General features: G+C 31.5%; 2 long non-coding RNA genes across 2 annotated transcripts; one reads left to right on the top strand and one right to left on the bottom strand.

Moving 5' to 3' along the window:
- The first annotated feature begins 1,782 nt into the window (after positions 1-1,782).
- LOC143249266 (uncharacterized) lies at positions 1,783-4,859 on the top strand. The gene is made up of 2 exons (XR_013027701.1): positions 1,783-1,922; positions 2,512-4,859. It is a non-coding gene; the product is annotated as an uncharacterized LOC143249266 (long non-coding RNA).
- Positions 4,860-5,985: 1,126 nt separating this feature from the next.
- Positions 5,986-11,453, bottom strand: LOC143248357 (uncharacterized). Its single transcript, XR_013026938.1, has 3 exons — positions 11,013-11,453; positions 10,718-10,900; positions 5,986-7,164 (listed from the first exon to the last, which is right to left on the bottom strand). It is a non-coding gene; the product is annotated as an uncharacterized LOC143248357 (long non-coding RNA).
- Positions 11,454-15,335: the final 3,882 nt, after the last annotated feature.

The raw sequence follows: 15,335 nt of genomic DNA, 5'->3' as shown, positions 1-15,335 counted from the left end.
CTAAGTTTCTATTTAAAAAAATTTAAAAGAACTAAAAAAGCAACAAATAATAATTCAAAAGAATATTATGTAAAAATCTAATAATACTTATAAGTACCCAAAAAGGGTTCTAGTTTTTTTATTTCCCAGAAATAAAATTATTAAACTTATTCACAAACAAGCTAGAGCAGTTTATATTAAAATTTCATGTTATCTTCAAATAAACTAAAAATAACTAGCTGAGTATATTAAACAACTTAAATAATATTCTTGCACATTTCTTTATATCTCACAAGGTTGAAAAATATGAATCTATACATATGAAATTTAAGAGGAAAATTACATTATAATGGTTTACAAATCTACCTAAGTAACAGTTGTGAAAGAATTAATGATTTTGCTTCTCTCTTAAAAAGAGACAACTGAAATACTTAAAAATTACTTCAAAAGCAGTGGAACAAACATACATTTGTTCACTTAGATAGTTAGTCCTCCATCTGGTCCAGGAATTCAAAATTATGAACGACTAAGCCTAAACCTTGGATATTGTGATTGAGTTTAGTTTATTTAGTCCACATATTTCGTAAGGTACCGATGACGCTGATAACATTAAATATTGTATTAATAAATTCATATTTTATGTGTATACGTGAAAAAATAAAAAAGACGTCATTTTGAATTTTCCTAATCTTTTTTGTGTTTGAAAGTAAAAAATTAATAAAACTTCCATAGTGTCGTTCTGGTACTCTTTTTACACTTTGAATCAATACCTATATATACACTACATATTAAATTATTACTTACATATACTTTACACATTATATATATATTAAATTAATACCTACAGACACATTAAATCAATAACTGCAAACGCATTATACATTAAATTAATACCTACAGACAAATTATACATTAATTGAATATCTACAGACATATTACACATGAAATTAATACATGTAGATAGATTACACATTAGATTAATACCTGCAGATACATTACACATTAAAATAATATCTACAAGCACATTACACATTAAGTTAATAACTGTAGATACGTTAATTTAATACTTGTAGATAGATTACACATGAAATTAATACCTAAAGACTCATTACAAATTAAATTAATGCCTGCAGACACATTACACTTTAGATTAATACTTGCATATTAATAATATTTCCCTAAAGAACTTCTGTTGCTTCATATATTCCTATTTATTAATATTTAGTTTTATGTATGTGAATATAACTTCCACAGTGATAAGTTTCTTCATTTACTAATAAAATCAAAAAGAAACTTTTTTTTTTTTCCAATCTGAAATCAAACAACAAAACTCGAACTATAAATAAGAGGGTTAAAGTTATCACTTTACATAAATACTATGATACGTAATTAATATTGGTTAGATATTACTGGAGGAGAGAAGAGGGATCTTTTTAAATTATTTTAATTTTTCTATCATCAAGAACTGTACTTCTTCAGAAAGAAAAATATTTTTAGAAATATTTCATATTAATAACAAACAAAAATGGCTAACGAGCAATTGTTAATATCAAATTTTCTTTTTTCTGCGCACATAATACAGGCAGAAAACCTGAAAGCTTTGTGACGGCACTATATATATGTGTGTGTGTGTGTACGTATGTGCACTTTAAATGTGAATCAAAGAGGTCAATAGAGTTATGCCATTTGCTACTATCAGTGATGACGAGAAAACCCACAAGTAGAGAAAAATATATATGTGAAAACGGCTATTTTGGGTTGAGAAAAGTTTTTTTTATGTACAGGAGCGAACAAGGTTTCGACCTTCTTCCGTCATCGTCAGGTTCACAAAAAAGAAAGAGGTAACTGACCGATAGCTGACCACATGGTTGAAGGGTGTTGTGTAACTGAGTGTAGGAATGTGGAGGGTTTGCTTAGATGTTGGATTATATTTATTAATATAGGTAAAAAGGTGTTCCTTTGTATTTGTTTATTTTGAGCTTGAGTTGTTGTATAAGTAAGGCTTCTTTAATTTTGCGTTTGTTTATGTTTGTTTTTTATTTAGTGTTTGGGTGTTTTCTATGGTTACATGTATGTTGTGTTTGTCAGATTTGCAGTGTTCAAAAATGTGTGAAGGTGACTATTTGTGTTCTTTGAATCTGGTTTCCGTTTTTTTAATTGTTTCTCTAATATAGAAGTCGTGGCATTGTATTTTATAAATAATGTTGGTGTGGTGTTTGTCATTGTAGTTTATACATAGTATAGACCTTAGTTTTGTGACTGGCTTTTGAGTAACTCTAGTATTAAACTGGAATGTCATATTTTGTTGCTAGTTTTTGCCAAATGTTGGTTATTTTTCTGCTGATGTCGGGAATATATGATATGCAGCAGTATATAGTTTCAAAATTTTTTAAAACGGTTATATTTACTTTTGTTAGTTGATTTTGCTTTTTGTCTAGCTGTGTGCATATAATGTTTTCTATGGTTTGTGAGAAAACTTATTGAATGTGTTGTATGTTTACTGCAAATTTAATCTATAATCTCCATAATCAGAATGTAGGTGGGGTTAGAAGAAGTAGAGGCATCTGTCACACATGGAGAAGAAGGAAGCATTGTATCTGTACAGTCGCTGGATTTGAGAAAATGGCACTATGAATCTGACATTTTACACCATGTGACCAGGGCCTCTTCATCAACACCATGTCAAGTTACCAAGCCAGTGATTAAGATCTTATAAAATAAATCAAATAGCAGCACTGAAGAACAAAGCAAGTTGTTGATTTGGTTAGATCACAAAACAAACATAATAAATTTTTTAACCTAAAGTGTTAAGCAAGATACCAACAATATATTTCATAGTATTGATAGGACAGATGTGTGAGAGATTTTTACTTGGGTCTGGTGTGACTAATATCGTATCTTTCAGACCATACTGGAAACAAAAGGTAATTGGTATCAAAATTATCACTTCTTACTGACAAGCTTGACAATATAAACTAACAAAACTTGTCATGACTTTCACAGCCAAAGTTGTCCTTTAGAAATATCTATTTCAAGAAAAGGTTGACATTCATATGAACAGAAATCATGTGCAAAGTATTATAGAATTAATATCAATTATCCTGTTCTGTAAGAATTAATGATTGTACTATTGTTTCAATGAATGAAGGTCATTAAGCCATGTAACAAGCCCACATTAACTTAGAAATACAGATTATTAATGTGGCTCCCATGTTCTAATGAAGACCAAATACTGTGAAAAATATAATTCTCCAGAATTGTGCTTCCACCAATTTCAGGAAAGCATAAGATACATAAAACTAGTCACCAATACCCTAAATGCTTGTTACCAATAAAGAAGCATGAATACATGTCCAGATTAGAGTCAGCTGTCTTCACAATAACCTTTTGATCATGAGAGACTTCACTTTCTGAGGCAGATACCTAAGATTAAAATTAACTAAATTACAAAAACTGAAAAGAGGTGGTAAGTTATCCTAAGCTTGGTGGGAATTGTGTCCCAAGATTTATAGAAATATACAGATGAGGTACTATCAAGTCAATCTGCCTCCACACATTGTGTGACAAGAGGCACCAACAAAACCAGATGATGGTCACAATAATGTTCTCTGTGAATCAAACCCGAAGTTACAGAAAAAGACAACTCTTCAAATAGGAGACACAGTGTGAGAAAACAAAGTCAGTGCATATGACTTAACGTCTTCTCGCTTCTCCTGTGTAGATTCCATCTGTACCTTCATCCACAAGTCCAATGAGAGACTCAGAGTTGATGCTAGTAAACTTAGTTAGTATGTCCAACTATTCTGGAAGATCAGGAAGAACAGTTGTGAAAAAGGGGCCACGATTAATTTTCAAAAGAGGCCCATGGTAAAGAAAATTCACATGAAGCTTTTTTGGGCTAATTATACTAATAAATCAATTATTAAATTGTCAAGGCTGCATCCTTGGGTAAAGCGTCAAATAAACACTCTCAAAGAACAAGAGTAACCAACCAAAAAGTCAATCCACAATTCTGGAACATAAAACTTCAACAATAAACTGTGTGGGCAAAATATAACCAACAAAAAAGACAATTCCTGATAAAAAAGAATTGCATGAAAAAGGTGCAAAAGAAAAGACATCTTTACAAGACGTGACTTCAAAGCATAACAGCATGTAGAAAGTGTAATACCAGGTGAATGGCTTAAGAATGCTGTCAAGAGGAGGTGATAATCACATTTAATAATCTTGTCCAGAGGGAACCAACAGTGAAGTAGGGGTGAGAGAAAGTATATTGAATCATGAGGAGATATAGAAACAAGAGAATAAATTTAACCACTGGCATGAACCATAAGAGTTAAGATCAATGTTAAAATTACAACATCTAATTTAAGATTGCATAAAATAAGTTGAACTTTCATAATAAGAAAAGAAAATATGATGAACAGCTTTTATGTGAATGTGAAAACTGAGCTTGGAAATGATGAGACACATCATAAAAAGTTAAGGAAGGTTGTTGGACAGTTGCTTTACTAAAGCATTACTAATTTTTTTACTTATGGAAAATAAAGGACTGGTGACAGGATTTGCTTGGTTACAAGATTATCATTCTGTTGTTGGTGAATTATTAAATACAATGAAAATGCCTTTAGAACATATAACAGTAATTTTAAAACAATTTACTGTTTTGTAAAGTTACAGAGGTCATTCATAAGGCTCCTCTTTTCTTGTTTCATGAAGGTATTGTGTGGTTGTGCTCTTATTTTGCTGATGACAAAGTTGTGTGGTAAAGCTGATACTGAACAGAAAGATAAACAGTAATACAGGTACAGTATTGACATTCTGAACATAGTGTAAAAATAATATCTTTGGCCAATAAAATAGGTGAATGTGGGAATCTTTCATTGGGGTGAATGTGTCCTATAGTCATTTTGATTTAAACATATCTACTGGCGAGGGCTCTGGGGCCTAGGCAGTCCCCAAGACATGTAGGGTTGTATATGTTTTGTATACATTTAGAGCCATTTTGTACAACTTTCAGAATCAGATTCAAAATTGAATTTGCAGAAAAAAAAGAAGCTTGGAAATCACAACTTATCCTGTAACTAGATGGATCAATCTGATAACCACACAAGTTAAATGTTTTAAACATTAATAATCAGTCCTTTTATATGTACTCTCAATTTATCTTTTTTTGAAAACAGTTGTAGAATAAAAACATATCACTGAATTAACCAATTATGACCTTTTCCTTGTAAAAAATGAAAATGGCTGGAAGTTTAGAACAGTGTTGCAATGAAATGTAAAATACATTTAGTTCACAATGAATTTTAATCATGTTTCAAAACCATGACTGGAAAAAATAGTTTTGATAAAATTAAGTTTACAGAGGGAGAATTTCCACTCGTATTTTCTAGACATGAAGCACAGAAGAAACATCAGAATAATTACATGAAAATTTCTGGTACTACAGACTCAAGGTTTTGTTGGATATGTATAGAGATAGCATTATGTATGAAGAGCTCAAAAGTGGCCTTAATAAAATAAATGATTGTTGTCACCTTACTAATTCTTGTGTCCTTATCATGCAAAAAGCAAATGAGGTACAATAATAATTTTTATAGCACTTATCTATGATGGATGAAAAAATACAAAACCCTTATAACCCAAGAACGTTCAAAAGGTGCACCGTTCCTCTTCAAGGACAAACTGACATTTAATTACAATCGTTGATATAGTCTACAGAAAAATAAAGACTTGGTATTTTCTCATTTATACAAAGTTTAGATTCATCAAAGAGAACTTAAATTTATTCTTACAATTTAAATAGGTGAGAATTACAACTTTTATATGCAAAAATGGCTCGCTTGGGCTGAGAAAACACTTTTACATAGAAGAGCGAACAACGTTTAAAAGAAGGTCGAAATGTTGTTCGCTCTTCTATGTAAAAGTGTTTTCAGCAACAAGCACCGCTTTTGCATATAAATTTCTCAACAAGTGGGTTTCTCGTCATCACTGATTAGAATTACAACTTGCTTGAATAAAGCACAAGTAACCATTTTTCATAAATGAATTTAGAGTTATCTCTCTCTAAAATGACTTGGTCAAATTGACCAACTATGTAACTACTTTATACTCATTCACAGTTGCTACAGTTCTTATTCTACTCATTTTTAATGTGGTATATGTAATTTGCAAAATTTACCAGTCTTTTAGTACACTTTCCAAGACTTGAACCAACGAATAGATCAGATTTTTTTTTAGTGGGACACTTTTCATAAATTAAAAATACAACAAAAATTTCAATATATTAAATGTTATAAGCCAAAGGCTCAAAAAGTGATTGGCTAAGGGCACTGAGAACAAGTGATGTCCCAATAAGGAAAACACATAGGTTAAAAGAGATGAATCAAACAAAACAAAATGGAGAGTAAAGAACTTGACAGGAAAAGGAAAAATGGAAGGTTTTGGACAAGGCTAGATACATAAAAACCATTGTTTATTGGTGATGGTACGTGTGTACAGATAATTTTAATAGATCAATTAGGATTATGTTCAATACATGGAGCAGCTTAATTAATTACACAACTAACATCATAAAAGTACTAATAATGGTATTTGATTCAATAATCTTTAGCTTCTCTTTGTTTATTATGTATCTACACTTTGTATTATTTTCAAAACTAAGTCATATTTTCATATAGGTTATGAACTACTACAAAAATTCATAAAGACAAATCATAAGAAAAATGTAATTAACTTACATTTGGATTCTTGTGGAAATGTTTCAGTACTCTGATACATACTAAAACTCTTGTCACAACTTGTTGGTAAAATGGTAGTAAAACAAGAAAGAGTATCAACAAAAACATATTCAATACAATCTCAATATTTTATTCCTAAGGTTTGGTAAAATTCTTTAATAAAAAAATGTTTTTAATTTCTGCATAAAATGTACACATGATTAGAGTCACCTTTTTTTGATAAAACTGCACAACAAAGTTTTTGCTTCTTGAACACTGTTGGGTGTTCCTTATAGATTTTTGGCTGCTAATCACAAAAATCACATCCAAATTTGCCCATCATGTACTGTTTCATCGAAATCTTCAGTTTCACTAGGACGTTGCTACATTAGAAAAACGATATCAGGGCAACTGGAATCCATCAATGCTTGCTGACTACTGTTGGACACAGCAACATGATGCACTGGACATTGAATACAAAAAAAATCAGGAGCAAAACACTTTTAATTATGTTGAACGTAATAGCGTTTTAGAAACATAAATGCAATTAAATATGTTATTGCCAGTAAACAGTTAACAGTCTATTTCTCAGAGTTCCTACATGATAAAGCAAAACCATAACTACCATACCCACCACGTACCTGTCACAATCAGCAAAAACTTTTCAAACAAATTGTTGTGCAGTGTTATTTACATTATCTCACATCTTCACACAACATAACCTATTTATAGACAAGAAACTAGTTGATCCTTCAAGGCTATTGTATACAGACACAGACTTGAAAAAGCAAAAAGTAAAATCACCCTTTATTTTGCAAGAAATCATCAATTTCCCTCTTAAACTTTTAGCCCTTGTTACTGTTGATAGCAAATCTAGTAAACTTATCTTTTAAACATTTTTTTCCTTCAATATCAAGTCAATTTATGATAGCAAAATTAAAAAATTATTAAGTGTTAAATACACAAGTTATATTCATAGAAACTTAAAGATAGGGGTCACATTTGGGGACTGTAAAAAGCCATGGTAAGATGGGCCAACCAGTGCATACAGTAATATTATCCAGCTGGATACAAAGGCCAAAAGGAGCAATGGTAGATTGTCTGTTTTGAAAAAAATATAGCCCACCGGGGAAGGAAAACATAACCCCAGAAGGGATGCTTTGGTAAGGAACAAAGTTTCAAAGTATGTAGTAAAGATAGTTGCAAATGGCAGAGGTGCAAAGAAGGTTGATGAGACTATGTATTAGCTCTGAACTGGGGTAGTGCAGAAAGCCTCAGTGCAGAGCTGAAGTCCTTAATGATGAATGGGGTCCAGCATCTTTAAGGCCTAGGTCCTGGGAGAGCCATAGACCAGTGATCCATAGTTGAGTTTCGATCGAATAAGATCAAAATATATATTTAGTATAGAAGATCGTTCTGCTACCCATGTGATGGAAGAGAGGACACGGAAGATGTTCAGTGCTCTTGTACATTTGACCCATAGCTGCTTGATCTGTGTTATAAAGGTCAGCTTACAGTTAAAATAAGCCCCAATAACTTTGTCTCAGGGGCCACAGGCAGCACAACTTCACTGATAAGAAGCTCAGGATCAGGGTGACAAAAGTGCATGCAAATCGTTTTAGAGAGGATAAGAAGGTAAAGCTGTTTGCTGTGGTCCACTTCAGTAAACGATTGACAACACTCTGTAACTTCTGCTCACTGTACATGTTTGATGACTAATATAAGTTATGAAAGTATTTGACATAGAGCCTGTTTGCAACAGTAAAATAAGCCCAGAAGTAGTAATTGGCAATCAAACGTTGTGGACCTTCAAGATTTAGTAGCTGAATGAAAAACTTAAACTACTGGTGTTGATTCAGCATGAAAATTTTGATAAAGGTTAGCTGTACTGTGTGTTAGAAGACATGCTAACAAATTTCTGTTATCTTTAATTATTACAACTAATCTATTATTAACATGTATGTATATACAAAATATTTTTATATGTATGTATTTCTTGTACAGTTTTAAGTGCAGTGTTAGTGTAAGTTTATAAAATTTATAAACTATAGCATCAAATAAAGTGATAAAGGTCTGTGATGTTTAAATTATTTCTGGTGAATATCCGTACACATAACCTGAAATCATATTTATCCTACCACTAACAACTGAAATGGCACCTGTAAAACTTCCTACATAGACAAGATTTCCCATCATTTATCAATACACATCTTGGAACACATGAAAATTTCTAACAGAACTATAGTTAATATTAAAACTCCACTTAACTTTCCTATATATTTTCACAATGAAATGCCATCATCAACACTCATTTCCTTGAAAGGTTTTTAATTATAACTTATGGATGTAATGATAAGAAACTATTGGTGAAAGAAAGTTTACATGTTATGGATGAAAGTTCAACTCTCAATAGAAATTCAAACTCATTCCCCTTGCATTTCCTTCTTTCTATATTGAAAGTTTTATAACTTCCTAAACATTGTTTATTGTATGTTTATATTAATGTTTATACTAAACATTGTTTATTGTATGTTTATATTAATATTTATACTAAACATTTTTATTGTATGTTTATATTAATGTTTATACTAAACACTGTTTATTGTACGTTTATATTAATATTTATACTAAACATTTTTATTGTATGTTTATATTAATGTTTCTACTAAACACTGTTTATTGTACGTTTACATTAATATTTATACTAAACACTGTTTATTGTACGTTTACATTAATATTTATACTAAACACTGTTTATTGTACGTTTAGATTAATATTTATACTAAACACTGTTTATTGTACGTTTAGATTAATATTTATACTAAACACTGTTTATTGTACATTTGCATTAATATTTATACTAAACACTGTTTATTGTACGTTTACATTAATATTTATACTAAACACTGTTTATTGTACGTTTATATCAATATTTATACTAAACACTGTTTATTGTACGTTTATATTAATATTTATACTAAACACTGTTTATTGTATGTTTATATTAATATTTATACTAAACATTGTTTAATTCATTCATTTTATTAATTTTTGTTGAAGATGAAACATGTGTAATTCAAAAACATTCATTACAGATGTTTACAACTGTTATCATGTCTCTACTATTATCTGTTTTGTTTCTGTGTTTTAAAACAAATAAAGTTCTAATTACTGGAGAAAGTATTTTTACACAAGTTGAAATTGAACAAAAATACAACACACATCACAGTGTTAAGTCACAATGAAAGTTTCCTGATTACTTAAACCAACAAGGTCCACTGTACATACTAAACACAAATTATCAGCTCATACTAACCCCTCAACTTGAGTATGTCTTGTACTACAGGTACTGATGACACAAACAGTCAAACAAGTTTTAATATAATATGGTGTAGTAGATATACTTTTCTAATTTAGTCTTAATTGCTGAGTCACAGAAACTGAAATGAGGTCATGATAGCCTGTTCAGTGAGTAGATATGTGGTATCTAAAGATGTAATTTCAACACTTTAGTGTTTTAAATTTACTTTTTTAACTACTGTTTTAGTTAACAATATTTAAATCAACATAAGTCATAAAAGTTTATACAAAAAAAAATTATAAGTCAGTGTGACAAACCTCATAATGTAGTTTAACTTATAATTGTAAGTTAACAACTAAGTTAAACATCCACAGTATAATAATACAAAGTGTTGAGTAGTTTAACTGATTATAATTGTAAGTTTACAACTAAGTTAAACATCCAAAGTATAATAACATAATGTTGAGTAATTTTACATCACAACAGTTTTAATACACAAATCAGTGAGTCACATGTAACCACAACTGATATCAAATAGTATAAAACCAGCCTTTAATAAGTACCACTGTCTTTCTCTATTCTAGAGAACCAGTATTTTGTATAATATAATCACATTTCAGTTGTAATACATCACACATGCATATATATTAATATTATTATTTACAAATAAATCTTAAAATTTCAGTCACTTTCACTACAAAACTTTTGTACTTACTTGCCAAAAATGTAAAAAAAATTTCATTACAGGAAAATAGTCTTTCTTCACCCTACATAACTGAATCACTTGTTATTGTCTTTTTTTTTTGGCTTGTAAGTTTCCTTATATGTTAGTTGCCAAGAGTGAAAATAGCGAAATCTGAACTGTAAACAAGTCTGTCTCTCTGGCTCCTCCATTTCACTAGAACCAGTGGATAATGAGTTCAATATCTACACAAAAATAACAAATATTCATATACATTAATTCAAGCTTCATAAAACATAAAATATTAATAAAGGATAAATGTACTTACAAAGTCAAAATCGTTTTTGTGTCCCATTACAGAAGTAGATAATGTTTGTCACATAATATTTCTAAACGTTGCAAATTAACCAATATGTGTAACACGCTAACTTTACATACACGGACTTAACCTTCAAGCTATAGTTATAAATTTATACTATAGAAATCTGAGAACATTACATGTGTGAATAAATACTTTCCTGTATGATCGTTTAGAAACTGGTAAATATAAATGCACAACATTACTTGGCTCAGCGATAAGACTAAGGGCTAAAACCGTTACAAATCGGGTTTCGATACTTGCAGTGAGAAGAATTCAGATATCTGTTTATGTAGTTTTCTGCTTAACAAAAACACAACACTTTAATACATTACAGTAAGCGATATATTTGCAGCCTGGGCATTTTCCATGAAGACTTAAGTAATACGCTTTTATTAATACTGCCTTATGGTATCAGTTTACGAACCCGTAAGCACAGGAAATATAATACCAAACTTCAAGATAATAAATCTGAAGGAGACGAAGACAGAAATAAACCGGACGTGACATATGTTTTACAAGTGATAAAAAAGAGCAATTAATTAAACTTTAACCTTCGAGATGACCTCTTGAGTTGTTTGGCAGTTTTTAGTTAAACACAAAGCTACAGAATGAGATATCTGTGCTTTGTCTACTAACCTCATTTTAAGTGTTAGAAGTTGGATTGTTTGTTTGTTTTTTAATTTCGCACAAAGCTACTCGAGGGCTATCTGTGCTAGCCGTCCCTAATTTAGCAGTGTAAGACTAGAGGAAAGGCACCTAGTCATCACCACCCACCGCCAACTCTTAAGCTACTCTTTTACCAACAAATAGTGGGATTGACCATCACAATATAACGCCCCCACGGACGAGCATGTTTGGCGCAAAACTAGGAGGAGCAGAAAGTGTTCATACAGTTCAGAAAGTGAGAAAATATTGATATTTCCGTAAAACTTTTGTTTAGTTTGGCGAATAAACTACATTGTACCATTCCAGGACTAGACATTGGGATCATAATTATTGAAATTTAGCCAGCAAAAAATGTATTTCCGGCTATTTAACGCCGTCTCCGTTATTATTTGCTTGGTCATCATGGCGAATAAGAAACAACTGTCCAGTGATATAAAAAAACAACAAATTATTGTAAAATGCAAGTCTTGTGTTTCTCTTTCTGGTATTGCTACATAACTTGATGTGCCAAAATCTACTGTTCAAAGCATAATTGCCAAGTTTAAGTTTATAGGATCAACTGCTAACATCCCTCGTTCTGGACGCTCCACCAAAATTCCAGAGAGAACCAAGAGGAAGGTTCTCAAAGAAGACCTTATGTCTTCTGCAGTGTTGTTTGAACATTTTCTCATAACCTGCATTACTTGGGGCTGTGCAAACTTCAAAATATTCACATCTGGCTCCTTTTGGCTTCATCCCTTCAATTAGCTTAACAACACTCTCAGATTCTCCTTTCAGAAGCCACAGAAGCAGGCTCCTTTATTAGACTAGAGAAATCTATTTGGTCACTGACACAATATCTCGTGCATTTGGATGTGTTTTTCAATGGTTACTTAAGTCATACACAACCAACTCCTGTGGGCCCTCAAGCCATGGAAAGAGCCATCAGAAAACTTATGTTTCCTTCTCTTACTACAGAGATGGTTCTCTCACTTTTGGCAATGTGGGTATCCCTCAAGTCTATCATTCCTTTGAGATAGACACATATGAGATCCCTTTAGTAGTTGCTGCACTGCCAGTGGGTCATGCATTCTGATCCTTTGGATCATCCCATGTCATTACCCAAGAGCAACATCATTGATTCCAAATGGTGGTTGGATCACAACAACATTGGAACATCCATTCCACCACCTCGTCCTAAGATCCATCTGTTCATAGATGCATCTCTTCAGTAATAGGGCAGCTTATCTTCAAGGTCAGAACTTCCAGGGTATTTGGACAGAAGATGTGTCTACCCTCTGTATAAACATTATTGAACTCTTTGCAGTACACCAGGCACTGTTTCAAAGTCTTTCTTTTTCTTGAAGGGAAAAATTATAATGGTACATTTTGACAATTCTATGATGTGGTATGTCATATTTCTTGTCTAGGAGGCACACATTCTTGAAACTATTGTTTTTATACCTTGGATCTTCTCTACTGGTTTTTAGCTTGTCATGTTCCCAGAGTGGCAAGTTTAATTGCAGATCAATTATCTCAACCCAACCAACTTCTTCTAACAAAACAGATGATACATCATGAAGTATTTTGAGTAGATTTGCTCTCATTTCAGGTCTCCAACAATCGATGCATTTGTTACTCATTGAAAACATTGGCAGTAGATACATTCATTCAGGACTGAAAAGGATTACAGCTGTATGTCTTTCCCACAAGTTGGCTATTGCCCTGAGTTCTAACAATGATTCATTCTACTCTCTGTCATGTTCTCTTGGTTGCACCATATTGGCTAGCTGAAGCATTGTTTATGCTTCTTCAGTATTTGCATGAATGTGTACATCCATTGGTAATTTGGTAATTCTGGTTGATAATTTACATGAAGCTTTCTGGTGGGGGCATAACCCTTCTCTTTGATCAATGTTGGTTTTCTATATTATTCATGGATGGAGGTCTACTATCTCGTAATTCTAAAAGTGAAGTGGTGTTCCATCCTAAGTCCTTGGTGGAGCACAGGTTCTACATCCTCTATATAATTATATATATAACTGTTAAAACTAAATTGACATTGTATTCCAGGAACTGGTTCATAGACAAAGTTTATTTCTTGCTGAAATAATAGAAAACAAATCCAGACAAAGGAACTGGCTGAAGTTTCTTTCAAACTAAAGCTTCAAATAGTAGTTAGGCAGGTGCACATAGCTAACATAAAAAGAACGTATTTTTTATGGACACTAAAGTAAACTGCCATTACATACAGAATATTGTTTAGAGATAAAATTTACAGCAATTGTAGTCATTCTTTAGATAGTAATAAGCAGTTTTATACATTTTTGACATAAACAAAAAAAATCCTTAAGAAATACATATACAGGGTATCTGAAAATGATTATACCAAAAAAAGAGTTGAGTGACTTTATTGTTATTTGAGATAACAACAATTATTGAGTATAAAGATAAGAAGTAGGCTTGTAAATTTTAGTTTTAATTATTTATGGACTTCTACAAATCTTCCATCATTCTCTATAATTAATCTACTTCTGCATTCAAATTCTGAGAAAACATTTTCCAACAGAATGGTAGGGATGGATAAGATAACTTCACATATCTGATGTTTCAGTTCTTCAAGGTCTTTTGATTTGTTATGGTAGACTTTTATTTTCAACAAACTTCAGAGATGAAAATTTAAAGCGGTTAACTTGGGTGCCCAAGAGGGCTATTTGATAGGTTCTCTCCTACCAATCCAACACTCTAAAAAAGTTTGATTTAAAAATTTAATAATTCAAGCAAAGGGGGGTGGTGTTCCATCCTGTTGAAAAGTATCTCTTTGTAACAAACCAGATGTTTTTTGGAGTTGTGGAATAAAGAACTCTTGTAGCATATGTAGGTACAAATTCCCAGTAACACTATATTTGTCAAAAAAAATTAATTTATTTTTTGGATACCCTGTAAAGTAAACCTCCTATTTGAGGAAACTTTGATAAAGAGTGTACTCCTACAAATGTATCTGTAGATGTAGAAAAAAATTGTCTAAGTTATGAGTCACATATGTTAATTGCTTGATCTGTTGTAAAAAGTCTTACAGCTTATAGGCTATAGAACAAAATCTGTGGTCAGCAATTTCTAATTGTTAAACAATGCTCTCCATTTGTAAGGAAATTCTGACTGAATATGACTTTCAAATAGTAAAGTTTGTAAATGTTTCTGTCATTAAGTAGACCAAAATCTGATTTTAAGCTCTACTGTAACCTTGGACAACCATACTGATTATGAATAAGAAGTTGTTTTTAAACTGAAATACTATATTTATATTCATTCTGGTGAGAAAAAAAAAGAATTGCAGAAAACATTTAAAACCAAATACAGAACTGCTGTCTTAGCCATCAGTTATTTGATAATCCTTAGAGCAAGGTATGACAAGAATCTCTCAGTTGATTAATGTTTTTTTTTGTACTGTATACGCATCTGAGACAAACTTTATAACCTCAGCAGCTACACATTTTAACTAGTATGAAGAGGTTTGATTTTTAAAATATCGGAATAGCGAAACTTAAGAACTAGGAAAGTTGGTTTTGTTACTGAAGTCAAGATTAAATAATTTTGCTTTTCAATCAGTGTTGATCCATTTTTTAAGAAGTGGTCAGAGCAATT

This window comes from Tachypleus tridentatus, chromosome 4 (genome assembly GCF_004210375.1).
Source record: "Tachypleus tridentatus isolate NWPU-2018 chromosome 4, ASM421037v1, whole genome shotgun sequence".
In the NCBI taxonomy this organism is placed as follows: domain Eukaryota; kingdom Metazoa; phylum Arthropoda; class Merostomata; order Xiphosura; family Limulidae; genus Tachypleus; species Tachypleus tridentatus.
The sequence above is the reverse complement of the archived record's forward strand: the minus strand, read 5'-3'. Positions and strand labels throughout refer to the sequence as shown.